The sequence below is a fragment of the Zootermopsis nevadensis genome, unplaced genomic scaffold (genome assembly GCF_977971745.1).
Source record: "Zootermopsis nevadensis isolate Lab colony 2312 unplaced genomic scaffold, Znev_1.0 Znev_ptg000020l, whole genome shotgun sequence".
NCBI classification, from domain to species: Eukaryota; Metazoa; Arthropoda; class Insecta; order Blattodea; family Termopsidae; genus Zootermopsis; species Zootermopsis nevadensis.
Window position 1 is genome coordinate 1,217,991 of NW_028259152.1, and position 17,641 is coordinate 1,235,631.

Sequence of the window (17,641 nt, forward strand, 5' to 3'; positions counted from 1 at the left end):
GTGTAGTCTGGTCGATGTTTACCAACGTTTCAGAGGTCATACTGCCTCCGTCATCAGGGCGATTCTTTCTAAGTTATCTACGCTATGAAGATTTCTGTCTTCTGGGTTGTTGCGCTGTGTAGTCTGGTCGATGTTTACCGACGTTTCAGAGGTCATACTGCCTCCGTCATCAGGGCGATAAATCGCGTTGGTAAACATCGACCAGACTACACAGCGCAACAACCCAGAAGACAGAAATCTTCGTACTAAGAATCGCCCTGATGACGGAGGCAGTATGACCTCCGAAACGTTGGTAAACATCGACCAGACTACACAGCGCAACAACCCGAAGACAGAAATCTTCATAGCGTAGATAACTTAGAAAGAATCGCCCTGATGACGGAGGTAGAATGACCTCTGTAACGTTGGTAAACATCTACCAGACTACACAGCGCAACAACCCAGAAGACAGAAATCTTCATAGCGTAGATAACTTAGAAAGAATCGCCCTGATGACGGACGCAGTATGACCTCTGAAACGTTGGTAAACATCTACCAGACTACACAGCGCAACAACCCAGAAGACAGAAACCTTCATAGCGTAGATAACTTAGAAAGAATCGCCCTGATGACGGAGGCAGTATGACCTCTGAAACGTTGGTAAACATCTACCAGACTACACAGCGCAACAACCCAGAAGACAGAAACCTTCATATCGTAGATAACTTAGAAAGAATCGCCCTGATGACGGCGGCAGTATGACCTCTGAAACGTTGGTAAACATCGACCAGACTACACAGCACAACAACCCAGAAGACAGAAACCTTCATAGCGTAGATAACTTAGAAAGAATCGCCCTGATGACGGAGGCAGTATGACCTCTGAAACGTTGGTAAACATCTACCAGACTACACAGCGCAACAACCCAGAAGACAGAAACCTTCATAGCGTAGATAACTTAGAAAGAATCGCCCTGATGACGGAGGCAGTATGACCTCTGAAACGTTGGTAAACATCTACCAGACTACACAGCGCAACAACCCAGAAGACAGAAACCTTCATATCGTAGATAACTTAGAAAGAATCGCCCTGATGACGGCGGCAGTATGACCTCTGAAACGTTGGTAAACATCGACCAGACTACACAGCGCAACAACCCAGAAGACAGAAACCTTCATAGCGTAGATAACTTAGAAAGAATCGCCCTGATGACGGAGGCAGTATGACCTCTGAAACGTTGGTAAACATCTACCAGACTACACAGCGCAACAACCCAGAAGACAGAAACCTTCATAGCGTAGATAACTTAGAAAGAATCGCCCTGATGACGGAGGCAGTATGACCTCTGAAACGTTGGTAAACATCTACCAGACTACACAGCGCAACAACCCAGAAGACAGAAATCTTCATCTTCAGAATGTTTATTCTTCTATTCCAATCCATGTGCCACGTTCTGTAAGCGATTTCATCCCCTCCCTCCTATCATTTCCGGTTCCTGGCTTTCACTTCGACATCTCCTTTCTAATGACAGTCCGTACAGAGGTTGAGACCGCTGGAAGGAGACCGACTGCCCGAGTGGACAATTTAATCAAAAAATGAGGTAAGTCAGATATCACCGCTACATATTTGTTTATAATATCTGTATTAATGTCTGTTCTTCAATATTAATGTTCCCCCATGAAACGAATATTTAGATATATGCTTAATTATATTTTAACAGCCAGAGTAAGTTCAATTTATTTTGAGCAGAGCTGCTATACTTATGTGCTTGTTTAACGACATTGTAGCTCATAATATAGCCGCGAGTGACAGGATTAATGAATTTGCAAGGATATAGAAGAAAGCAGTCTTGGCCTAATTTAAGTTACTGTCCCTCAATTTTCATGCAAGGCCTGAGGAAAATCACAGAAAATCTAAGTGAAAATGGCCGGTCTCCGGGACGAGATTTGAACCCGGTACGACGCCATTTTAACATCCGTTAAGGCCAATAATCTGTCAGTTACGATATAATGCAATCGAAAATTAAGAGTTTCGTTTCGACGAACTATTATTTCGCTTTACTCCACAGGAAAGTTTTGTGAACATTTCTAGTTTACTTTTCCGTTTGGTAGAGAACACTGTTTTACCGAGCAGTCTCCACCCCACCCCGATTAGAACTTTTCGTGAGTCAAGAGAAATGTGTTATTCCTCCTCAAATTATTAAAACTTTTATTTCAATAACCTTTGATGTGTGCTAGTATTAAGTTCTCGTTAAATTTGACTGTAGTGCTGTAAACAATACTGTGAGATATGTTCAACGGCGGCGAGTATGAAGATGTTCTCTTCTGGGGTGTAGCGTCGTGTAGTCTGGAAGAAGTTTGCCGATTTTCTGTAGGTGATGTTTTAACCTAATGCTGTTTTTACCATCAACCGACTCAATTAAACTTCTCCGCTCATTACCAAAATACTACGTAGAACTTTGACCGACAGACTCAGGACAACATGAATTTGAACGGCATTATCCCTTTATGTCGTCGCAGTTGGCGTGCCCCTTTGACCTCCCTAACACCACCGACCTCCCTCAAACCGGTTCACTCAACTCAACCAAAGCCGCGCGTTTGAAGTCACCCCTCCAAAGCGGCATCTGTTTAAAAGCTAATTGAATTTAATTAAGAGAAGACTGGTAATCACAGCGGCCACTTTCAGCGATTCCTCGAATAGACTTTATTGGTTATGTGAACTCATATAATCTCTGTTGATACACCCCTTCCTTCTTTACCCCACCTCAAACAAATGAACAGTAATAATTTTTCTGACCTTTCAAAGCAACAACTGGGCATCATCGCACATGAAGGATATAACGATCAAGTACAGCCGCTACTATAAAGAGTGGAGTTTCATGAAATATGCTCAACTTTATTAGTATTTCATGTTTTAACTTTTTATTCTTGAAGACAGGCCCACAATAATTACTACCCGAATCTTTGTTGGACCGTTTCCGTATAATTCATAAATAACAATCTATTTAAACGACTCAGATGTCATTAATTTTACACATCTTTACACGAAGCTTCAAAATACGAAAATACGGACTAATGTTATTTCTTAAAAATTAATTTGGGTGATCAAAATTTTCAAAATAGACTAAGTAACAGCTAAAGGCAGAGATAGAATAGTTAGCATCTCTGATTCTTTTTCAAGAGGTTTCGTGATCAAATCTCGGTCCGGAGACAGGCTATCCTGAGGTTTTCGTGGTTTTCCTCGACGACTTTAGGCAAATTCTGGAACAGTGCCCTAAAGTTGGCTACGAACACTTCTTTTTCATATTCATTTCAAATCATCCCAGCATTCAGCCAGGTGGTCTGATATATTAACACTGTCTTTAAATAAACGGACAGTAAGTGGGAAAAAAGATAGCTGGCGAAAGCAGTACCCTGGCGTTTGACTAGAAACTGTACCCAGGGCATTAGCACTGAGGCTCGCAAATTGACAGTCTAATCATCATCCGTGATTTGCCTCTAACTGTGAAGCGTGAAACGTCAGACAGGACCTGTAAACTGTGAACTTTAACACGAGAGGTCGCGAGACTGCGCAACGCGTTTTTTTATTTAACTGTTCACTATGTTTCATCACTGATGTTCATTTGTGTATCGCCGGGATGAACCGAGTGACTACAGTAGTTTCCGGGCTTCCAGTCTTTCTGTAGTTTAATTGAGAGATTCCGTACTTACACTACCTTGAATTTATGTGATAAAAGGGCCTTTGTCGAATGAACATAATTGCCGGTAACAATTTGACGGAATGAAATTCGAAACATTACACAATTAACCTTTCTCTGTCTATCCGCCCCTCTCTGTTATCATCCCATTTGCCTCTTCTCATTCCATCCAAACCTTCATCCCTAGCTGAGTGTAATCGCTAGTAGTTTACGCATCAGTAAATGTTGCATTTGTGTGTGGCAGAGGTACTTACTGATGTAGTGCGTCATAAAATGCAGATGCGAATCTCAAACTGATTAACAGTTTAAATCAATATCGGATAATTAACTATCGATTTCAGCAGTATTCGGCTTTTATCATAATTCTAAGCTATGGGAGATTTACTTCTGTAATAATAACGTACGAGGTGCGATCGAAAAGTTTCTAGACTGCGCCTATAAAAACCCGTACACTCAGGTATTAAATTCATCCATCACCTTCGAAGTAGTTCCCCTGGGAGTGAACACAACGATCCCAGCGCCGCTGCCAAGCCTGGAAGCATCCCTGGAAATCTTTCTTTGTCAGCCTGTCAAGCACCATCTGCGATTCTCCCTGAATCTCTTCTATCGTCTCAAATCTCCTTCCCGCATGTGGAGTTCATCCTTTAGAATCAGCTGACAGGTCCCATAACCTATCCCAACAATGTCGCACAAGTCGTTGATGGTACGACGTCGATCTTCGTGAATGGCCTGCCGAATCTTCGTAACATTTTCGGGCGTTGTGCTCGAAGATGGTCGTCCAGAACGCTCGTCATCATCGACAGAGGTTCGGCCATTTTTAAAACGTGAATGCCACACAAGAGTTTGTGCACGACCCATTGCGGACTCCCCAAATGCTTGCTTTAGCATTTCATAGGTTTCCGTAGCCGTTTTGGCGAGTCTTTGGCAAAATTTGATGCACACGCCATTCCGAAATCGCAGGAGGGTCGGTGTAATGCACTACCAAAACGCCCGTAACTAAGAAATAAATGCTAATTCGATGATGCCGGCTGGCACACTGATTCACTATGAATGTAGGCCGCACCCCCTAGCGGCAGAAGCTCGTACTACATCCGGTTCGCCCTCTATTGACACAGTCTTGAAACTTTACGATCGCACCTCGTATACAGTATCAAACAAAATTGTGTGTTAAGTTAAAGTCAACAGTAACATTAGATGTGAAATGTGTTTACAAATTTCATTATATCAGCAATTGTATTTGAAAATAATCCAGAAACTCACTAACTTACAAGTGAACTCACTAATGTCTAATGACACTAAATTAGATATGACAGATGTGCATACATCAAACTATATTAAACAAGTCTTTGACTGACAAAAGACTGTCATTATTCAATTTCGTCACAGTCTGAGGTCATTCCATGCGTAGGAAATTTAATTGAAAATTACCGCTGTCTAGATAAAATAGGCACTTGAGTAATACAACAGCTGTTGGCTGCATTTGAATTTGTATGTTGCCCAGACAACAGGTTTTCAAGTACTGACGCTGTATTCCATTTGGCTCACGACTTTAGGATGTAGCACCAGGAACTGAATAGTTCTGCAGACCCTTGAAATAGAAATTTTGAGAGGGAGGAGAAATGAGGCAGATCGCTGTAAGGAGAGATTCAGGACATTCTCCACGTTTGTGCCCCCACGGTGAATACTACTTGACGCTCGTGGCCGCCATCCATTTTACGAACACCCGCTGACCACTTCGCTTTCCGCTTCTCGAATAAGCAGGATGTCTCTCCTTGTGAAATCATAAGCAGTATTGTTATCCATTCTCTGTAGTGGGCGGTCTTCATAAAACTACTCAGAAATTCATTGAGCTGTTTCATTCTTAGATTCGTAAGAGGTACTTGAAATTCGTGTTAGCTCTACTCTCTTAATTGATAGAATAACGTTCTTTTATAAAACCAGAATTTATTTATTTATTTATTATTGACTGCAAATGGGTTTATACCCGGTGGCAGTGTCCTACAATAACATACAAAACAATGAGACAGAACAGAACAATGAGATACATCAACACAATGAGACAGAACAAAACAATAAACAAAAGGACACAACAAAAACAATAAGACACAATAAACAATGAGATACATCAACACAAAGACAGAACAAAACAATAAACAAAAGGACACAACAAAAACAATATGACACCCAAACAATGGGATACATCAACACAATGAGACACAACAAAACAATAAACAAAGGACACAACAAAAACAATAAGACACAATAAACAATGAGATACATCAACACAGAGACAGAACAAAACAATAAACAAAAGGACACAACAAAAACAATATGACACACAAACAATGGGATATATCAACACAATGAGACACAACAAAACAATAAACAAAGGACACAACAAAAACCATAAGACACAACATACAATGAGATACATCAACACAGAGACAGAACAAAACAATAAAAAAGGACACAACAAAAACAACACATCCCACTCAAAATCAACCAACTCATAAATTACAAAACCATCCAACCTCAAGTACTTAACTTAAAAAAAAGAACTTAATACCACCTAGACATAAGACAATAACTGTAATGTATTACAAACGTCATGAACTGATGCACTCACACAACAATACAATGAGACACAACAATACAACATACCACACTCAAAATAAAACATCTGACACACAATAAAAAAACACACATCCACTAATTAATCACAATACTTAAGAGTGGAATATAAAGTCCGCTCTCAGTACATGAAAATTTTATCCCAAAGAACTACAGCCCTTCATCACTTGGAGACTAAGACACTTCACTTCACTTATCACCATTTATTCCCAACTTAATAACCCTTAGCTTGTAACTACTTTTCTGACCCTCTTTCTAAAGGTGCCTAATTTACAGGGGAAAGACTCTAGCACGCCTGGAGGTAATTGGTTCCAGCTTCTTATGGTCCTATTTACAAAGGAATATTTGCCTACATCCGTTCTTTGTTTCCTAGTCCTAATTTTCCGAGTATGATCGTCCCTGCCCAGGTAGCATGGCTTTAATAATCTATCCTCTATCATTTTCCAAGCCCGGCCCCCCGTGTATGCTTTGAAAAGGGCGCACATTCGGGCTATCAATCTACGCTGTGCCAATGTTTCCCAACCAGATTCGTTCGTGAAATTAGCAAATTTAGCCGCTCTCTTCTGCACCCGATTTAGTGCTCTTACCTGTCCTTCCCTGTAAGGGTCCCAACACACAGCTCCATATTCAAGTATCGGTCTCACTAGCGACGTATAAGCTAAACGTTTCGTATTGTTATTTCCCTTTTTTAGTATACGCATTACGAAATGGAGAGCCTTCCATGCTTTAATTAGTGTATAATTCACATGATCTGCCCAGCTCAGATCACTGCGAATAAGTATTCCTAAGTACTTAAAGCTATTTGCCTCTGGAATTAATTGATCCCCAAAAAAGTAACTCAGCTTATCCTTCACCCTAGCTCTATTGAAGCTGACTGCTTTACTTTTACCTGGATTTATCTTCATTTCATTTTCTACCGCCCATTCCCATAATCTATTCATATCTGTCTGTAACTTATCAATGTCACTACTATCCATTATTTTCCTGTATACTATACAATCATCAGCGAAAAGCCGTATATTTGAATCAATGTTTTTCCAAATATCATTAACATAAGCTAGGAATAGCAAGGGACCTAATACGCTCCCTTGCGGCACTCCTGACGTTACCCTGACTTCATGAGATAGCTGTCCTTCCACTCTTACTCTTTGCGAACGTCCTAAGAGAAATTCCTTTACCCATAACACTACCCTCAAGTCCACACCGGTTGCAGCAATTTTTGTAATCAGCCTATCGTGTGGGACTAAATCGAATGCCTTTGAGAAATCTATTATAACCGCATCAGTCCTGATTCCCTCGTCCAATGAATCAGCAACATCTTGACAAACCGTGACTACTTGACTTTCGCATGAGTACCCTGGTCTAAACCCATGTTGACCCTCATATAACCACTCACTCCTTTCCCAGACTTGCCTTAGATACCCTGCTATAACGTGCTCCATTTGCTTGCAAACCACCGAGGTTAAACTGACCGGTCTATAGTTCCCAACTACCGATCGATCTCCCCCTTTATAAATAGGGACCACTATAGCTTTCTTCCAGTCCCCTGGGATAGAATTGTTGTTCATCGTTACCTCCAGCAGACGCGCAAGGTATGGAATCATTGCTTCCCCACCTAACTTTAAAATTTCCCCGGGGATGCCATCTGGTCCGACGGATTTATTTTTCCCGATTGCTGCTATCCGTTTCCTTATGATATTGATACTAATGGTAAACGTTTTATCTGAATCTGTTGATTGGATTAGCTGGTTATTTAGCGAAATTATCCGTTCGCAACTGAATACCGACGCATAATAAGCGTTAAGGGAGTTGGCCTTTTCTGTTTGATCTGTGATGAGGTTTCCTTTAACGCCCTTGATTGCCGGAATAGTTTCTCTATTACCCTTACGTCTTTTAACATATTTGTAAAACTCTGTCCAGCTTCTCCCCTCTCTTTGCAAGACCGAAGTTAAGAATGTCTCCTGAGCCTTCTTTTTTACTATCAGCAACTCCTTGGATAACCGTTTCAGCTCCGCTTGGTACTGCCCTCCAGAATTTCTCTTATTATAAACCCTCCTCACCTTTACCTTCAGACGTTTCACTTCCTTGGTATAATATTCCGGATCCGGATTTTTACTCAGGATTCTTTGAGGTACAAAACGATCGATACCCTCGAAGACTATATCCTTATAGCTTTCCCATATCTCTTCCACGCTACTACCATTTCCAGCCCATAATTTAAACTTTTCCCGAAGAAAGCTTTGTAATCCTAAAACATTTGTTTTATGGAACATGGGGACTAATCTTTCTACCTGCGGTTCACGGATTTTTTCTTCCCATTCCACTTCTAATATTACCCCACTGTGGTCACTGATCCCCTGCACAATGCTGCAAGAGGTGAGCGAACTTTCAGGCCGGACCAGGTAAACATCCAGCAATGCATCCCCTCGGGTAGGCCTATCGACTACCTGCTTGTACCCATTTTCCCATACCAGTCTATTTATAAATGCCTGATTTCTGCTAGTACCTTCCACGTTTCCCTTCCAATCTGCGTAGGGCAAATTTAAATCACCCCCAATGATACTACGCTTCGTAGAATTTCCTAAATGACTAGTTCGTGCTGCCAATCTTTCAAAAACTTGCATGTCCTCGTTAGGAGCTCTGTATATTCCTATAATTTCCCACGAATATTTTGTATCTATTCCTTTCACTTCTACCGCAATCATCTCAAAATCCTCATCTACCCATAACTCCGTACAGGCAATGAAATGTTTAACACATATGAAAACCCCACCACCACGGGCAGACCTATCTCTCCTGAAAGTTGTAAAATCTGTCCTAAAAACTTCAGCATTGCTAATATCTTCTTTAAGCCAAGACTCCGTGCCTATAACAATATCGGGGTTATACGTGTCAACTAAATTCCAAAGCTCTAAGGCTTTATTATAGATACTCCTACAGTTAACCTGCAGCACCACTAACGACTTGCCTTCAACCCTATATGCTGCTACCGAAGTTAAAGTTTCTGCCCCTGCCCTAGCTTCTATTTCCCTACTCACCAATTTACTCGTCTCTGTTCCCCTTATTTCATGCAAAGCCTTCTGTTCTCCAGTTGATGAATGCCGCGTTTCCCTGGTTGTCCTCGTTCTGTGAGTGCCGTCCACCCAAACGTGTCACGTCTTCCTTCGTGCTGCTCCTCCACCATCAAGTCCACTAACTCTAGCGTACAGTTGTCCTAATCGTCTCCTTCCCCGTCCATTCAGATGCAGTCCATCCCCAGCAAAATCCCCTTCCTGTATCCAGCTGTTCGGATCAACAAATGTAATTCCAAGGACGTTTGCAACCCAGTCTAATCTCTCATTTAGAGCACCAATACGCCGCCATGACACATCTCTACGCCTTAGCACTCCACTGAGGACAAGGTTGCAGTTCCGACATTTATTCTTTACTGTAGTCACCAGCGAGTACACCTCTCCCATTACCAAGTCCAAATTTCTCGTCGATCTTAGGTCATTTGCACCCACGTGAATAATAACAGTTTCTGGACTGCCTAGATCCGTCCCTTCTATTCTTCTGTGCAACTGCTCCGTTCTAATACCCGGAAAACACTCCACCGTCATATCTGCGTGCTCTCCTCCAACATTGCGCACAATTGAGTCTCCCAGGACCATGCACGTTGCAGCCTTTCGCTTTTCGGGCACTATAACCTTTTTCCCAGCTCCCGCCATTCGCAACTTTTCTTCAAGTTCATTGTTTCTCATCCTCAGTTCATCAATTTGCCGCAGCGCGTTATTTAGCTGATCCTGAAGCATTCGAACACTTGCAGCCCTGCACTTACCACAGCTCCAGTTCTCCCTTTCAGCTGCTTGAGACTTCACATTCCCACAACTATAATGGAACCAGCGTCCACATGACTCACATTGGATTCCGGATCTTAGGTTCCTGCCGCAGCCAGTACATAAAAGTTTCACAGAACTATCCCCTTCCGCAACAGGACCGGGATTTCTTTCTACTCCTCCGATTACCAGTAATACAGCTATAACCAAGGAATTCAACATCGTCAACCCCAAGCAGTGACCAGTAGTTTGGTTAGCGTCACCATGCCTAGGCAATCCACGCCACAAGCATCTACCTGCCCAGCTACCCACTCTCGCCCGGTAATCTTCCAGGTAACAACCCATTTTCAACCCTTATACAGGAGCTCACCACAAACACGTCTGAACACAACAACAGAAAGTGAGAGACTGAACAACAGAAAGTGAGAATAAACCAAGGGATATATAATTTTTGGGAAATGTTATTTGTGAATAATTTATGTGTGGAAGCTGGACAGCTGATATGCTCATAAGTGCATTTGTAAAACTTTTAACTTCATGCATTGTACAATTCTTACATATTTCATTATCCTTCATAAAATAATGTCTTGTACCTAACAATACCGAGGCCATGGGCTGTAGCACCAGCGGATGGATGGATAGATATATGTATACAACAATAAATGTCTGAGCATTAGTCGATGTCATTAAGTACTAATTTCCCAAGAAACAAACTTTGACATGCAAAGTAACATCATTTAGACTGTAGGAATATTTTTTAAATGTAGTCTTTAAAATTCCTTTTAATTATCTTCATGTACGAAACCAAATATCCTATTCATACACACATTCAATTTCCAGTTTTTTCTCCTTCCATCGTAAAAATGTAAGCGTCGGTACTGGAAATACATTTATAATGAAACCGAAGACATGGTGAGATTCTCGCCTTGCATTTTACAGTCTACCACATTCTTTATGTGGAATCCCTGCCTTTCTATCACATATTCCCACATCTCTTCCTTATTATTTTTTTTTTGGGCGTGGGGATGTGAGAGATATTACTGTAACAGCCTCTGTCCAATTTCCCAAAACGGGCAGTGAAAGAACACTTTCCAGATTATTAAAACATAAAAAATTCAATTTTATTCTCATGGCAGTCATAAAAAGATTAATTTATTGTATTGCGTCTCTCGCTGAAGCTGTGTTTTAATTATTTTTGCACTCCCCTATATTATCTATTAATTAGCGTACGACTCTCCGTCCAGAGAAATGGCAGGGTGGAAGAAGGATTAGACATTTGTAAGAGGCGGGGCGAAATATTTAATTCTTTCACAGTCTTAACACTTTTATCTGCGAAATGAAAATATCAAGAAGACTGTTATATCTTAACCTGGTGAGATTTTAGGTTCTCACGGCGGCGAACGCCAAAATAACTTGTCTTCTGGGATGTTGCGTCGTGCAGGACGGTTTCAATTGACCGACGCTTCGGAGGCGCTTATTGCATCCATCACCAGAGCGCAAAATCCAAGAAAGTCATTTTCACAGCTGGCCATACTCGAACATAGTCGCGAATTCAACAAAAATCACCCACCGTAATTATCATGCATTTCACTGTTCCAAAAGTAGCTAAATCCACGGAGCAGAATTATTTGTGAGCAGCTAACATTCGCTCAAACATCCGAATTCCCAACGTTAAGGTTAATTATCGTGTTTACTAAAGCCAGCCACTGGATTCTGTCTTGAGCCAGACGAATCCAATCCACATGATAATCTATTTATTTAAGAAACATTTTAATATTACCTTCAACCCTACACTTATATCCACCCCAAATGGTTTCCTCCGAACAGGTTATCTTATCAAAATCCATTTCTCATCTCCCCTTCCATGCTACCTGCCTTCCCATAGCATCTTCCTAATAATACTTTCTTTAGGATATATATACTACGAGATTTTCTCTGTAGAGATGTTACGCCTTCATTTCAAGACCAATGTTTTCTTTCTGTATTTATTAATGTCCGAGATAACTTATTGGTGGTAAAATAAATCAAAACGCAATCTGTTTCACACAGACGTTTTATTTTTGTGGCATGATTCCTGATGAAGTACAACCTTACGTTCCGAAACACTTTATTAATAGGCGATAATTTTTTTGTTCCTACCCATGTGAAGTAAAGAAGATTCTCCCCTTGCCGCGTCAGCTACCGTGACTGACGAACATTGAATTGTACGTGTCTTCCAACAGATAGCAGCAGTACTCCAACTTTGCAAACCCATCCGCCCGATTACGAGTTCAATAATGCGGATAGACGGACATGATCATTTCATACACAACGGAGAAAGACAGAATTAAAATTTAAAAAATGAGGACCTTCATTACCTGTCCTCTCAGCCATATATATATATATTCATAAAACTACAGTTCGGCAGAAATAAGCATGACAAATGAATTTGAAATTACCATAAATTTAAATGGGTTGACATCAGCGTAACCTTGTAATTAATTTGACTTAACGTAATACAACTTAAACGAAATTAACACAAACCAACTAAAATCTTACCTTATCCATCATAACATAACCGAACGCGACATAAACCTAACCAAACATAATACAAATTAACCTAAACCAAACCAACCAAATCCCACCTAACTCAACCGAACCCTTCCCAACCTCACGTAACCTAACCCTTAGACTGATACTGCCCGTGATCTTGGCCTATGCGTGACCTCAACTTGACATGAATGTTGTCATTCAGATTCCTATGTAGCATTTGGTTTTGATATCGGGACTTATCGAGGATAGTGTCAATTGAAGTTTGAGCAGGAAACTCACAACCCCCCCCACTTGCATCAATGATGCAACGTCGAATTTCACATCACTTTAAATCATGCAACTTTCTGAGATTTTCTTAGTTTAATATCCAGCACCAGACATGCGTGAACTAGACTTAGTAGATGGATGTGAACTGTGCGACTGGACACCTTCAGGGAATTCAGCGGGATTTCTGCCTCTCCTCGGATGTGTGGAAATTCTGTTGGCTAGGAAAACGCCGTTAAACATTCATATCGCGAATTATTCTCTTCATTTATAAATGGAAGTAGCAGGTGCAATGTGTTAGCGGTAGAAGTGAAATTTCGACAAAGAGGGGTCTTGGTCCCTAAAGCCACGTCTAGTACAGAATACACGCGGTCATTTCTCGCGACAAATTCGTTACTAAGATTTCCCTAGAATAAGGTACGCAACATTACATACCAACAACTACGCGGATTATTTCTTTAGAAATTAAAAGTACTTTCGGCTAGACAAATAATTCCCGGAATTTATTGAAGGCGAAGGTTCATTATCGTGTTTAAAGAACCACCCACTAGCCCCTATACCTCGCCGGATTAATCCAATCGAGAACCCTAAAACTTATTTTTCCATGATAAATTTTAATATTTTCCTCAAATTTACGCCTATTAACTGAATGTAGTTTTTCCCATCAGGCTTTAAAACCAAAATTTAGTACTCATATGTTATCTCACCCACGAGTGCTACATGCTCAAGTCATCCCTTCCTCCCTGATTTCATTACCCTAATAATTTTTGATAGATTTCCTTATTATGCAATTTTGTCCAGTCTACCGCAATTTCACTCCTCTTTGGTCCACATATTTTTCTAAGCACACTGTACATATCGGCATTAATGGAATAAAAAAAACTTTTTATGCCATCATCTAAAGAAACCCATCTCAGCGTCTGTCCATCAACACAGAAATATCGAAAAATACAAACTAAACCTTGCTAAACCCATCATAAACTGCATGTGATATTTCCTCCGCAATTAGGTTTTGTACAACTTTGCTGTTAACTCCTGTTCAAGCAGTAATGCCCGATATGTTCCGGTTGTAAAATGGTAGTGTGATGGTTTGCACTACTATCTTAGTATCGCTAGATAAAGATGTTATGCTTATCGATATTAGAACAGAACATCGCTTGACCTAATATTTTAATATTGTCCGTCAAATCACAATTTTTAATAAGATAATAAAATATTTAAAATATCATTTCACGTTCCGTATCGAATGATCGATTTACAAATTGGAACGTTTTTACGTTTTTAGAACGTTTTTACGTTCTAAAAAACGTAAAAAACGTTCCAATTTGTAAATCGATCATTCGATACGGAACGTGAAATGATATTTTAAATATTTTATTATCTTATTAAAAATTGTGATTTGACGGACAATATTAAAATATTAACCTAATTCACAATATGACGCAAATATACTACCTTATCGCTTGACCTATATACGAAGTTACTCTTTATGTCAGACAGATCTCTGCAAACGTTGCGATGCACTTGATTTCTGAAACACCTGGTTCATAATTGAAAAATGCTATAAACAGTTTTATATCTCCGCCATGCTCCCATAAAGCCTGTGGCAGTAGTAATGAATTAATAACAATATTGCTGCTCTGTTCCGCAAGCAGAGAAAGGATTCAAGACGTAACCCTGGCTAGAAACCTAGTGAATTTCCAGAAAGTTTTAGCAAGCAGAAATATCCTTATTACGAACCGGGATGCGGGAATTTTCATTTACTAAAACACCCAAGATTGTATTTAAACTACCTCAAAGTGAACAACTTCGTTATTAGAAAAGAAGACAATTTTTATCTCTGAGTTTTAAACGACGATGTCAGTAACTCAGATAATATAACGTTGCTTGGTGGGGTAGAAAAGTGCTGAGTTTCCTTTGCGGTAGGAACTGAACTTATAAATTAAATTCAGGCGAATTTCGGGCTTCGAAGGTTTAAGCCGCTTAATATATTATTTTACGTACACAGTGGCAACTGATTCTTTGGTATTGATCGACGTTCAGTTGATGTGTGGTGGTCTGCCATCTAGGGAGCGGTATTTAAAACATCCGTATTCGCGATTCCGTCTACTCTCCCATCTGGTGGATTCTCGCTGTTCTAAAGCCAACGTTAATCAATATAGCAATTAACATTTACCATGGATACAGAAATAAATATTACCTACCAAACAGGTCTATCCAAAACTATCCTCCTTCTTAGAGCTATGAAGTTGCACAGCAAACTGAGAAAGTTAGTTCTTAGCAATTTAATAATACGAATAATTTAATAACTTGTGGTTTCTCTCATTGAAAGCAGAACCTTCCGACATCCTTGTTTTAAAGTTACGCAGTTGATATAACCACATTAAATAACAAAATAATTGCAATATAGAATCCACATTTTTATCTACTTCCGGTAAGATTACTGAGATCAAAATAGAAAAAGGCTTTTTGCATAATTCACTTCAAATCTATGAATAGTTTTGGTAAAATTCCAGGCTATATTACAATAGTTACAACAACAATATTTATGAATGATAAAATAATAACATTTTCCGCAACTGAAACTTTGGAATTTTGTACGGATTGGATCCGTGATTACCCCCTCTGCGCCTAGGTTCACCCATACAAAATCCGATTTTTAAAAATCATATTATTTGGAGTTAAGCCACTTGGAAACCCTTTATCGTCAATAATCATTTCATTGCTTCATAGGTTTATGTCTCCATTAAATGCAATTATACGGAATACCTACAAAATATATGGAGCAATCTGCCCTGTGATGTCACTGTTCGTCCAACCTCAACGCTTTTACAATATAATAAGCTCATTTGGATGATGGATCTCTCATTATTGTGTAGTAAAGCATATGGAGGGGGCGATGTACCATATGCACTAGGGACACAAAGGGTCAAAGGACCGAATGTAAAAGGAGGGAAAAAATGCATTTTAATATGGTATATTAATTCAAGATCAGTAGAAATAAATTCACGGATTATTCATTATAAATTGTATGCAAGTTTATTTCCGCGAGATACGAGTTTTAAAATGGTTTCGTTATAAATGTTTTTGCTACTAGTATTGAATTTTTTTTAATAATTAACTGAATTTAGTAGTCAATTATCCAATAAATAAACTCCGTCTTCTATGAAACCCAAACGTTCACTGCCGTGTTTAAAGAGCTGGTTAGTGGTTCCTATTTTGAACCAGTTGAATTCAGTCCGCACCCTCGCGAACTTATTCTTTAAGATAATTTTAATAATATCCTCCGTAGCGGTCTCTTGCTTTAAAATTTTCGACAAATTCTGTATTCATGTCTCATGGCTGCCATGTCGTGCTCTGGCTTAAAACAGTCCCCCACCTACATCATCGCCCTGATGATGGAGGCATAAATGACCTCTGAAACGTCGGTAAACTTCACAGCAGTCCAGAAGATAGCCATCTTCAGACTTACCGCCATGAAAACCCCAAATCCTACTCAGTATTTCGTTCTGCTTTTTCTAAAAGAATCAGTTACCACTGTTAGCAAATTTCTAACATCAGCCATATTTTCAATTCGATCTGATAGTGAAGTTTAATGTCTTTAAGGCATACAAAAATGCACCGTTTGTTTACATTTCAAATATTTTTCTCGTATATAATTCTATTTTCCAGGATATGAATATTTTTGGGATATAATTTTCTTTTTATTCTTTACTTTTTGCTCGCAATAATGTATAAAATAAATTAAATAAAAAATAAAAAACGCATTTTGGGAATATAAGAACAGACAGAGTCTGGAGCCCGCGAGGCTTCAGGCTGCTAACGACACCCAACTGCAGGAGACATCGCAAACAGCTCTCGGAAGTTGTGGAGTGTCAACATCGCTGATCGCCGTGAAGCGTCTTATACCGAAGTTTCCATTGAATCGTGTTACTCTATTTGTGAAAATAGATGAAACTTTTTTTTTCTAGAAATCCAAATTCTCCAATCGGTTTTATGTTATTGTTAGGTGATTCCAATAATAATATCAAGTAATAAGACTCAAAATAAAATGCATTTAAGAGTGAAGAATGTTTTGCAAGCGTCTGGGTCCATGAGGGAACCGGTACCTATAAGACGTTTTCAAATATCTGGCGAAATTGTGCGGTAGATTTTGGGAAAGGAGATCCAATATACTGTACACTACACTGTAGGTTGACTCTGCGACTTTTTATAATAAAAACAATTCAAACACAAAATGATAATATGGGCATAATGCTTATGACAATTATTTTGTCGATAAATTAATCAATCTATGTTTTAGTTCATTGTCCATATACCAAGAGTCTCTGATTACCAAATTGGAGTTCATTTTTCTAACATTATCTACAGTACCAAACACTGTGGTTGAATAGTTATAACACCCAAATCTTAAATCGAAATGTCCTGGAATCAGGCCTATTCCCGGAAATAGATTAATTTGAGGACACGAATCAATCCTTCCTTCCTCGTCGTTTACAATGCATCATTAAAAAAAATCACTCATTATTGACGATATATAATCAGTGCAGGTGATTAAGCGTTGTTAAATTCATTCAAAAATTTCTTTTTAGTAAGATCGGTCACACGAAGACCTAATAACGTTTCTTCGCTGGGAAATTCCCCGGCGATTCAGAAAGGTCAAACGCCTAATTCTGGCAAATCTGTTACATCATGAATACATCTAACAACTTCTTTGGTGTGC

The 17,641-nt window shown here is 39.6% G+C and overlaps 1 long non-coding RNA gene across 1 annotated transcript in view; it reads left to right on the forward strand.

Moving 5' to 3' along the window:
- Positions 1-1,408: 1,408 nt before the first annotated feature.
- The window catches only part of LOC110829710 (uncharacterized), a 204,719-nt gene continuing 188,486 nt past the window's right edge, over positions 1,409-17,641 (forward strand). The window contains exon 1 of the long non-coding RNA XR_015535953.1: positions 1,409-1,579. This is a non-coding gene — a long non-coding RNA (uncharacterized LOC110829710). The remainder of the gene's footprint in view (positions 1,580-17,641) is intronic.